Source organism: Melopsittacus undulatus, chromosome 1, assembly GCF_012275295.1.
Source record: "Melopsittacus undulatus isolate bMelUnd1 chromosome 1, bMelUnd1.mat.Z, whole genome shotgun sequence".
Classification (NCBI taxonomy): domain Eukaryota; kingdom Metazoa; phylum Chordata; class Aves; order Psittaciformes; family Psittaculidae; genus Melopsittacus; species Melopsittacus undulatus.
Genome location: NC_047527.1, coordinates 19,434,208 through 19,446,210, shown reverse-complemented (window position 1 = coordinate 19,446,210; position 12,003 = coordinate 19,434,208).

The window sequence follows — 12,003 nt, the reverse complement described above, 5'->3', positions numbered from 1 at the left end:
GACAACCTGAACATTTCTGCAGTGAGACAATTTTATATTGATCCTTTTTTTAATCGATGTAGCCTGCTTTTGAATTTCTCTGGTTGTGTTCTTAGATTTTCTGAGTTCCTAAATGGAAAACTTACACCTCCCTTTTGCAAGTACAGTCATTCTCACGTAATTACTTCCTTAGCAGTGTGGTTCATTTTTGTCAGCAATATTTTCTCATTTGACAAAGTAAACCTTCATGCTATTTCATGACTGAAGAGGTGAATCTTAATTGGCTTTATAGTGTAATTTCTTCTTCAGAGTGACTTCCCATCATTTTCTTGAGTCAAGATGCTACCTTCTGTTAAATAGTCTGCTTTTCCTATGAGTGAATTGAATTTCTAGTACAGAATAAGGACTGAACTGATTTTGCAGCTTGGTAGCTTTTTGATTCAGCTCTGGTGTTGTGATGTTGTATTTCTTTACTTCTGCTGTCTGTTTTTCAGTGAGTGGGCTGATGTTAGTACCTCAAGTCAGTCATACCATGTCCTTCCAGATACTTAGGATGAAAGATTTTTAGTTTCAGGAGTTCTAGGAGGAGCAAGGGTTTAGGCTTTTTAGTGCAGCTGTAAGCATTCTGTTCATCTCTGTGCTTCTTCCCCTGTTCAGATTTGAGTGGGTATAATTCTGGCTGAAAGATTTCATGCTACTTATTATTCATTAAGTTGAAAACTCCATCTGTAGAAGGTATTAATCCAAAATGTTATTTTGGGGCAGTGTGTTTTGAAGTTTCTTGTCCTGGAGTGGGACTGACTTTGGCAGTGGTGTATTAAATAGAGTGGCTTATTTGGAAATGTTTTTTATTACATTTAGATATGTCCATATACTCTCAGTGTTTCATGTTCTATTTGAAATGTACTGTGTCTTGAGCATGTCTGTGACTTCGCTCAGTGTCAAACATGTTTATCTTCAGTGGATTCATCTATTCTCTTAATATTTTTATTTTTCTTTCGTGAGGTCTAGTAAAAAAATTTCTCTGACCTCGAGTTCTTACAAATGTGAGGTCAGGCATATAGAAGTGAATAAAATTCATGGTAGTGATAAGATTAAGTCCAGTCAAAGTATGATACTCTTAGACGCTGAAAGACTTGTCCTCTTTTCTCCCAGTCTCATGGGAGATGAGCCAATGTGTTCATGCTGTGCAATCTCTGTTTTTAGGAGATTGTAATTTCTGGCAGGGATGCCATGGGGAGAAAATGGGCACCTAGAGCATGCTTCTGCCACCACGGCAGAAGATTGCATGCTGGTACCATTGCTTGCCATCTGGGCCATTTTGCTCTCATGTAGCTTATCTTTCTAAACATACCCAAAGCCATGGTTCATATGTACCAAATATGTTCTTTCTTCCCCCTCCACCTCTTTGGAACAAAGTAGAGAATATGTGTGTGTTCCTAAACTAGCATGACTTGGACAATGCTGATTTGCATTCTCTAACCCAGGGGTAGACCAAGGGCTTAGAAAAAGTAATTAATATTTAGTTTATTAAATATGTGAACTCACACTTTCCTCAAATTCTGTTTATGTATAGACAGTGAGTGTTTAATTTCTATGATCTTCTGCCCTCTTAATTTTAATCTTAGAAAAAGGAAGGATGTCAGCTCTATAGACCATATTCAGAGCTGTGAAAAACAGTATTTGCTGCAAAACAGGGTTTCTGATAGAAGCAGATATGCTTCCATAGAATAGTTACTGCTTCCCAAAAGGGCAGGTCCATTGCAAGACCCTGTGGTAGGGTGACAGATGGGGCAATCCAAGCTATCTTCTTGTGTCACTGCAATTTGCTACATGTACTTAGTCCTGAGCCATTTAAAATGAAATCACCATAAACTCCTGTGAGGTGTGTGCCCCATTAAATTTCAGTATTTAAACTTGAGGGTTCAGTTCATTCGCTGCTGGACAAAGGGGTTTAAATTCTGGTTTGCATACATATATGTCCTGCAGGTATAACTTATTGCTAAAATACAATAACTAGCTTTTCAATTCTTTGATACCCATTTTGCCAACATGGTCTAGTGTGAGGTGTCCCTGCCAATGGCAGGGAGGTTAGAATTAGATGATCTTAAAGTTCTTTCCAGCCGTAACCATATTATGATATACCTGGGTAGACAAGTTGTGATTTCCATATAGTTTGCTTGGCAATGTTGCACACATTTCACTGTAAATTCAGGAAATAGAGAGCTATTTATTGAAATGTACAGTGCTGAAAACAGAAGCTGTTTGTGTTCTTTGGATCTGAGGTTCTTCAGCTATGTCAGGATGATAAACAGAAACTCCATGTTAATCTGACTTTGTAAGAAGCTTTCAGGATCACAAGTTAGCAGATTCATAATCTGACTGTTTGTAAACAGATACAGTTGTTGACCTTCTTCATTGTGGATGTGCTTCATCACTATAGCTTTAGAAGAGCATAATGTGTTTTCCCCATTTCCTAAATTGCACGAAGAAAAATGGAAGCCATATCTTTCTGATATGTATTTTTCAAATAGCTGCATTATCCCATAGCTGAAGACTGGTGCTGTTTTCATGTTCTTATGCAATACTTTTAATCCCTAGTGATCAACATCCTTTAAGAATTAGAGCATCCAGTTTTTTGCTCCCATTATTTTTATGGGCACACAGTACACATACAGTTATGCTGCTTAGGAGACACTGTGTGAAATTAAATGCTTAATATCAAGCTGTATTTAAGCGTTCCCCTGCTGGACCTATTGTCTCTATTGCTTCCTGGTTTGTTTTGTTATGCCAAATAAATTGTGTTAATCATTTATTTAGCTGGTTAAGAAAACGTGAACACCACACTGAAATTCTACCTGTTTAAAGTGCTGAATGTTAATGGGGTTTCTCATTAGAAACTGTCTTGAGAGGCAATATGACTATAGTATAATTGCTTGAAAGCAAAACATTTGCAAGACTGAAGCAATATCAAGTATATTTGTTTTCTAATAAGGTACTTGAAAAGAATTAGAGTGATTAATATTTTACATGCCACAGTTGCTTAGTGGGAATATCTGAGACTTTTCATCCTCAGAAGTTTGCTTGGACACTTTCTTCTTTCTGAGATTAAGCCAACCAAAAAGTGTGAGGTTGGTTAATACAGTTTCCATCTTCTCAAGCAAATAGGGCCAGACTTCATGGACTACATCTTTCTGCATTTTCCTCAGCTTAGTTTCATGCCTGTCAATCCTGTCTGTGTCAGCAGTGCCTCAGTCCTTCAGTGCAGTGATGGTATTCCTGTTGCATTTTGTATGGGAAGTTGGGTGGCTGGAGGGCTTTTCATATTTCATGCCCATTCAGGGTATCAGCACTTGATCTGTGTATTATAGCTGCAGAGTGAGAGTGCAATGGTAACTGTGGATGTAACTAATGCTCTGCAGCAACTGGTTTTCCTTTTACATGACCTTTTCACCTCATGATTTGAAAATATCAAATCTTGAAATGAAGTAGCTATTCAGGGTGCATTATTCGCAAGTCCTGGCTGCAGCCAGTTTGACCACTAATAGAGAAGTATGCCATTTACTCTTGCTTTTTTTGATTTTTAACCAAAAGCATACCTGAAACTGACTGAAGAGCAGATGACTGGGCAACATATTCACCTGAACAGAATTCAATTGATTTCATATTCACTGATTCGTGAAGTCTCCCAGAGTCTTCCAGGAGCTGCTGTATTTCTTTACGCTTCCTGCATTTTCCCAAAGAAAATGACTAGGCCCTGATGTTGTGGAGCATATCACCACTGTGAATGTGGTATGCAGCACATCATGTCCTGGCATATTGCTTCTTGCAGTTAGTGGACAGATAATCCATAAAGCATAATTGAGCAGCTCTATAGGAAACTGAAACATCTGTCACCCACCTGCTTGCTGACTTGGCTTCATACCTCTCATCTTCCTGACAGCAATGTAGTCTTGCTTCACTAGAAGAACTGAGTGGGACTTCTGGATTTAAAGCCATCAAAGAGGGTATTTTGGATCTTGCCTTCAGGTGTTTTAGTCCTTCACTGACTCTGTCCTCACTCAGTATGGTAGGATGCCAACTGCTGATATTTTAATTCACACAAAATAACTGAGCCCATAGAAGTGAGTGGAGCCACTTAAAAAAATGAGAAACAGTTCTGTAAATTGAGTTTCAAAATCTGTTTTGAGGTAATCTGAAGATATAATGAAAAATAGGAAAACAGCCATCTTACAAACCACTGCCTTTTTTTTACACACATGCGTGTGTGTGTACATACAAACATGCACAGTGCCATAGTGCCTCTGATGGAAAATTTCAGTCAGTTCCATTTCAACTCAACATACTCCGCTTCTGCCCACTATTTATAGAAAAGCTTTAGAGCTGAATGACTCATTTTTCTGTATGAAATTGTTGACTGTAAACCTTTGCGATATTTTCTTTTACTCAACTAACTCTAATGACTGTGATTGACAGTTCAACTTTTCCAGATGCTTTAAGTAAACCAGAAATTGACAGTGATGGTTGTTCTGCCTATTGTATAAGGATCTGGGAAACAGTTTGTAGTATGTTAAAGATCTAGATGTTTCCTGGGTATGTTCAGTTCCTGTTGTGATGAGATATCATAACTGATAGAGCTCAGGAGAGAACTGTAGAAGAGAGGTAAGCAAGTAATGACCAGATAAAAAACAATGGAAAAAAAAAAAAACTTCTGAAGTTTCTAAACATGATGCAGAATGGCACATGTTTACCAGTCTTCAGGACTAAAAAGAGAACCAAGTCATTCTGCCTTTCTTCCACTGCCACTGTAACCAGCTCTCTATAAACCAGAGGCTGTGGTTTTAGGCATTATCTTGCAAGTCATTGTACTGCTACATGTTGCCTTCCCTACTGAGAAACTGTTACAGAACGCTGGACAATAAGGCTGCCTGCTGTGATGAATGTTGGCTACCCAAGGGCAATAACATCTTTCCTGACTTTGCTCCTGAGTTGCAGACTGTGCCTTCCAGGAGACCTACATGAAAGATCTTAATAATAAATTGATCCTCAGTTTTGTTAGTTATTCTCAGCTGGTGAAATAAAAAAGAAATCTTAAAGAAAGGCGAAGTGTTATGCTTTATTGTTCTGTACAAAGTAACCAGCTAACACAATTCGTTTTGCTAACAGTCAAGAAGAAACTGTTAACTGCAAGTTAGGAGGAAAAATGTCTATTTTTCTCTACACAGCTTGGTGATTTAATGTTTTTTATTTTTTGCTGTGTCTTCAAAAATGTATTTTAGCATCTGATGTGTGTGTGATTGCTTCAAGCTGCTCATAAATTTCAGCTGATCAAGACTTCCCATTGATCAGACTGTGATGTCTTCTGTCAGGCAAAATAAACCCAAGAATGCTGTATTTAGCTTCTTGTAGAAATATTCTTTCTGTGTTTATAGGTAATTGTAGCAGTAGTTTTACCAGTTCTTGAGGAATTTGGAATTTCAAAGTATTTCTAAGGGTGCATTTGTTTCTGTTTTAGTTGTCTGATGCTTTTTATTTATTTTACATTCACCTTTTGAATTGACTGCTTTTTTTTTCTGGTGTCCTGGAAACTTTGTGACACAAACTGTAGCATTCTGATGGTAAAGATTTTGCAAGTTCTTTTGCTGCTGTTGCATTCTTTAGTTTTTAAATGCTGTTTTTAAATGTATTCTTTTCTTATAAAAAGAACAACATGATAGCACTGTCTCTTTCAACAGAAGGAGAATGGAAATAGGGAGACGAAAAATCCAAGGGTCAGTGTCATTATCCTGCAGCAGTAATTTCCTGATCTTTGGTGTTGATGTGGTAGGTTTTTGTTTCAACAAAACTATGGTAGTGTTTTGCCTGCTTCCATCTTCTGGGAATTCTGAATCTTTTGGGTTCTACTACACAACAGACATTGAATTCTTCAAGGTGTTGAAGGTGAGCAGGATGGCCTATTGATTATTTATGTCTTTCTCACAAAATGTATGTTAAGACTGCCTTTATTGAAGTTGCAGGCTCTTACAGGATAGTGGCTGCATGCTGTCATCAAAACAGAACATCCCTGTATCTAGAACCTGGAAAAAGTGATGTTTTCCAGAGATTCTTAAATACTTGTATATTCTGATTTAGAACAATGTGCACTAAGGCCAAGAAAGAGATGCATGACCTGTTTCACTTATGCTCATTGAGCAGTTGTCTCAGCTTTTTAGTTAGGTGTTCTTGCTTGCTGTAAACTATTGAATCTCTTCAGATAGGATTTCCAGGGCCCAGATCCCAGTGTGGTTTTTTGTACATTTTTTTGGGAGATACTCTTGACTGAGGACTTTGAAGCTGACTCATCAGATGAATGTGACCTACTCCAGGAAGTCGTACCCGAAATACATTAGCTTTATCTGTATTCTTAACAGCTCTTATCAGTTTTCCATATTACCCAAAATAAAGGCTTGTTCTGGTTGCAAAACCTGCTATACCTATATTTTGCTTGACAAGAATTATTCTTCAATTTTTCTAGTAGCTGAAATTTAGAGTCTTAAGGATGTGCCAGAGCCAATAGATATGAGAGGGACCTTTTGTGGTACCTTTTCCCCAAAAAATGTCCTAGGAAAAAAAAGATCATGTGTCTGAAGCTAGTTTGGCAGTCAGTGAGCTGGTCTTCCTTAGGGCTAGGTACCATCTGGGCAGTCCTTTCCAAAACCCTGCAGAACCCTCATCTGTACTTGGCATACCTGGAAGCCTGTGGACTGTCTTCCATGCCAGTGTGCTGTGACTGGGATTCACAAGTTACCAGCATGTGAGGAAAGGCAAGCTTATAACTAATGACTCAGGCAAAAAAGGTATAACTTGATGGATTTTAATAGGTGCCTCACAGTGTAGCCATTCCAGATATTTAAGAGGATTGATGGCTTTTGCATGGATTTGAGGCAGGAGAAAATTGCCTCTTCCCAAAGTGAAATATTAAATAAATAAAGTAGAATCTAAATCTTAATGATTTCATCTCCTGGAAATTTGTATTTGATGTTGATAATGTACCCTTCTGTCACAGTTTTAATTCTGAGAGCTAAACTGAAGATAAGCACATAGTAATCTAGCTTTGCTATATCATTTTTGCATGTAAGCTCTTTGGTGGGCTGCAAAAACCCAAACTCCAATAGAATGACAATAATGAAACTAAAAAGGTGTGTGTGGGGATGGTTTTTATGACACAGGGTGAATGCAATACTCCCAGATGTTGTTATAACTGAGGACTATGAGCTATAGGCTGTTAAGTCTTCTCCTTACCCATGTGTTTGATTTAGCAAGTAATAAGGCATCTCAGTAAGCCTGAGTCACCTACTACTTTCTGGGAAATTTTATTCTTCCCTTACAAAATACAGTTTCTGAGTCTCCAGCAGATCCCTGCACTTCTATCAGTTTACATGATTCAGTACCAATGCATGTTATATTTCTCTGTGCCTGTCCTACAGGCAGCATATTGGTATGGCAGATTTGAACTTCAGATGTGGTCATGTGCATCTCAAAGGAAAATCTTTGCTTCTGGAGATCCCTTGGTTGTTTCTACCGGACGTCAAAATAATGGCATGTACTGCAGAGAGAACTATGCATGCCTGTAGTAGTAGCCTGTGGATGGCATGGTGGACCCTTCTTTTTTCCCCACGCCAAGGGCATCCAAGAGATACTAGCAAAGCCTTCCAAACAGTTAAAATCAGGTGGAACGGTTGTTTGATTCCCCCCCCCCCCCAATCTTTTCATTCAGACCATAAATCTTATACCTCTGGCAGAAAGATTTTTTTCTTTTTCTTTTTTTTCTTTTTTTTTGCTCCCCTGCAGAGATTTGTTGAGGTATTGAACAAGAGCTGCCAAAGGACAACTCTCCAACTCTTCTTGGAAGAGGATCAACTTCCTTGTCAGAGTTTGGCTAGGAAAATAACCACATGCAAAACTCCTTCACTGCTCTTTTTTGATATGAAAAATTTTGAAAGGAAATGTGGCATTTCTGGAATTAAGTAATTTCAACAAATGATGGACTATCTCTTAAAACTTCCTTTAACATTTTTGCGTTGATTAGACCTTCTGTAATCTCTTTGCGGCAGTGCTGTAAACCAGCAGTACATATAGCATCTTTTGTGAATCAAGGTTGACAGACTCAAGTGTTTATATTAAGATCTGCAATTCTCACATTTGTCTTTCTTTGGGAGGAGTTAGATACCATGCATAATTTTCTTGAAAAAGCCAAAATAATTTTTTTGCTTTTATCAATAAACTATTTGATGTGAGTAGTCTTATAGGCTGTTTGTTCCAACAGTGTATATTGCCTGAAAGGGCTTTTTATATACTTAAAGGGATCCTATTACTATTCAGATTTAACTCGTGGCATCTAATCTTCAATCACAAATTTATCAAGAACAAATGCTGGATGCTGCATCTAGAATGGAATAATGCCAGGCACAAGTACAAACTGAGAGGTGTGGCTGGGGAGCAGCTCTGCAGAAAGGAATCTGGGGTGCAGTTCTGGGCCCCACAATTAAAGAAGAATGTGAAAGTTGCCTCCAGAGGCACAGTGCATCTCATGAGAGGGCTGGAAATAAAGTCCTGTGAGGAGCAGCTGAGGACTCTGGGTTGGTCTAGTTTGGAGAGAAGGAGGCTGAGGTGTGACCTCATCGCTCTTTATGACCTCCTGAGGAGGGGAGGTGGAGAGGGGGGTGCTGAGCTCTCCTCCGTGGGATCCAAGAGGCAGGACACATGGGAATGATTCAAAACTGTACCAGAGGAGTTTCAGACTGGTTGTTAGGAAACATTTCTCTGCTGAGAGGATGGTCAGACACTGCAAGAGACTTCTTAGAGAGGTAGTTGATACCCTAAGCCTGTCAATATTTGGGGCATTTGGACAATGCCCTTAACAATGTGCTTTAACTTTTGGTCAGCCCTGAGTTGGTCAAGCAGTTGGACCAGATGATCACCGTAAGTTCCTTCCAACTTGAAATATTCTATTCTACTAAACTTTCTTGTAACTTACTATTAACACAGACTTTCACATTAACAGTTCTGTTCTCCACAGTTTTAAGCTACAGGCAGTTTTCTTGGTAACTATCTCTGAACATTTCTTTCAGCGAAATGAGGAAGTTAATTTGGACAGGTTGAAATGGTTACTTTTTTTGCTACTGTGTGAGTCAGATCCTGCCTGTAAGGAGAAAAACAAAAATGAATGCACAGAAATAAGGAAGAGAGCAGTGAGAAATGAAATGCATCATCTGTTCCCTGTATGAATGCTTATAGAGCTGTTAGAGAAAGACAAGTATGACGTAGGTACCTGTTCAGAGACTTGGCAAACCTGTACCAGCTCAGGACTGTGCAAGACCTTGATTTTAGCTGTATTTCTTGTCAAAGGCAATGTTGCTGTTGCAGAGTATAGGTTCTGACAGGCCAGGTCTGAATTATTTTTATCTTTTTTTTTTTCCTTTATTTTGAGGGATCCACTTCATTGGATCACATTCCCATGTGGAACTTCATTCCACCTATCTGCCAAATACAGCCTTAAGAGAGTTGAACACATCATCTTTGAAAGATTTTAGTTTTCGGGTAATCAAATTTTATTTTTTTTATTTAGTTTTTGCTGACTTTATAAAGTAATTTAGTGTCTTCTAATAATCATTTCTTCTGTGAGAGCCAGTTTTGTAACTCTGAACTTACCATGAATTCAGTTGTGGCTGGAAAAGAAAACAGCAGGACCTGGTCTGTTGGTCTTGAGAAGTGGAAAGTCACAATGTCCCTGCAGTCAGGTGTTCTTCAGAACAGGACCAGGGCAGAGAAATTAAGAATCACCTTTAGGGGCTACAGTCAGGTATAAGTCTTTCCTGTTATGATTAATTCACCTTGGCTTCAGCTGTGGTTGGTGGGTTGAAAGTGGCTTAGTGCCAATAAATGGAATACTTTAGTTGTTTATGAAACTGGAAGTGTGGCCGTTACCTTGAAAACCTGTTCACCAGTTCTTACAGGTCTGTTCCGAAAGGTTTGAGAGTGGCACAGTCTATAGTCTGCAGGACTCCTAAATCTGATTCCATCAGGGAAATTCACTGCATAGTCAGCTTCTTGAACAGGAGCAGAAATGGGATACAGCAAAACAGGATATATATAAATTGTGAAAGGAAAACAAGGTACTGTATTTTTTTTTATATTATTTCTGTATTTATGGCTTTCAGAAGATAGTGTAAAAAACATTACTGTCATTAACTGAATGGCAGTGGGGCAGCCACAGTAATTATGACTGAAAGGGATTTTTTGGTGTTGATAATACAGGAATACATCAGTAAGACTTGTCAGCTGATTAGGGAAGACTTTTAGTAAGTGAACTGTCTCAGAAGAAGCATTTGTAATACTGTCAGGAAGATCTACATTATCGTATCGTGGGATATATTCTTCAACCAGCTAATGACTAAGCATAAATATCCTTCAGACTGTATTGAGTAAATGTCATTCTCTTTTTATTTTGCTCCTTTTGAATATCACAGACTAGATTGAGTGAAAGTGCTTAAATGCCTATTTAATAAGAAATTGATATATTGTAATTGCTGGTTTACATCCTTCTGTACACTTAAGTGACATTTTTTTTACTTATTTTTAGATATAAGTGATTATCACTAGAACTGTAGTTAAAAAGAAAATCTTTATCATAGCATTAGTTTAAAAGTCAAAATGTGAAAAAGAAAATCCATATATTTTGAAGATGAATCTATTACTCTTGTTGTCGGCAGCATCTGTAATTGGGAACAAAACCCCTGTAATGGCCCTTTTTATAATGATAGCTAATAAACTTGTGTGCTTGGCATTCTGCATTGTCTGTCCGAGTTGTACTCTGCTCCCTTTTGAATTAGATAACTGCAGCCAAAGCTCATTTCCATTTCTTCATTCTCCAAAGGTTTCTATCTTTGTTTTGGCTGTCTGGAGTCTCAGGTGTGTATAAGTCTGTTCCCTGCCACTGATCACGTTCAGTTGACATTATTTTACTCTGAGGGGAGAGGGCTTTTGTCTGTTGAAAAATACAATGCTTGTGTAATACTGAACTGAGCTTATAGTACTACATTTCATAATAGTGCAAAAGAGTATGGGAAAGAGAGCAGTTCATAAGCTTTGGTCCCAAGAATTATTTTATCACTACATCTCTATTTCTGTGGAATTACTTATGATCTCTGCAGTTCTCCCTCTGCTGCTGTAAGTTATATAACCAGGTTATATTTTGTCTGCAGCATTAGAAAATGATACACAGAAATCTGATACACAGTTTCTCAAATGGCTTGTAATGAGACAGGAGGTGCTTGTGTATAGGGTTTACACAGCAAAGTTGTGGTAGTGGTAGGACTGCAGGGGTGGCTTCTGTGAGAAGACATCAGGAGCTGCCCCCGTGTCTGACAGAGCTGGTGCCAGGCATTCCAAGAGGGACCCACTGCTGAGCCCATCAGTTGTGCTGGTGGGGCCTTTTCAACAGTGTATTTAAGAAGGGGTAAAAAAAGCCATGGCAGCTGTATGAGAGGAGTAAGGGGAAAAAAATAAAAAAAAGGAGGAAAAAAAGGAGATGAACAGCAGATTGGTTAAGTAAGAGGGTGAGGAGTTGCTCCAGTGCCAGAGCAGAAATTCTTTGCAGCCTGTGGAAGAGACCACAGGGAAACAAGTTGACCCCTGCAGCCCATGGAGGTCCATGGTGGAGCAGATTTCCACCTGCAGCCTGGAGATCACCCCACACTGGAGCACGGAGATGCCCAAAGGGGCCTATGACCCTGTAGGAAACCTGCACTAAACCAGGTTTCTGGCAGGACCTGTGGCCCCATGGAGAAAGGAGCCCACAGTGGAGCAGGTTTGCTGCAGGACTTGTGACCCTGCAGGAGACCCATGCTGGGGCAGTCTGTTCCTGCATGAGTACACCCCATGGAAGGGACCATTGCTGGAGCAATCTGTTCCTGAAGGACTGCACCCATGGAAGGGACCCATGATAGAGAAGCCTGTGGGAAGGACACACACTGGAGCAGTTTG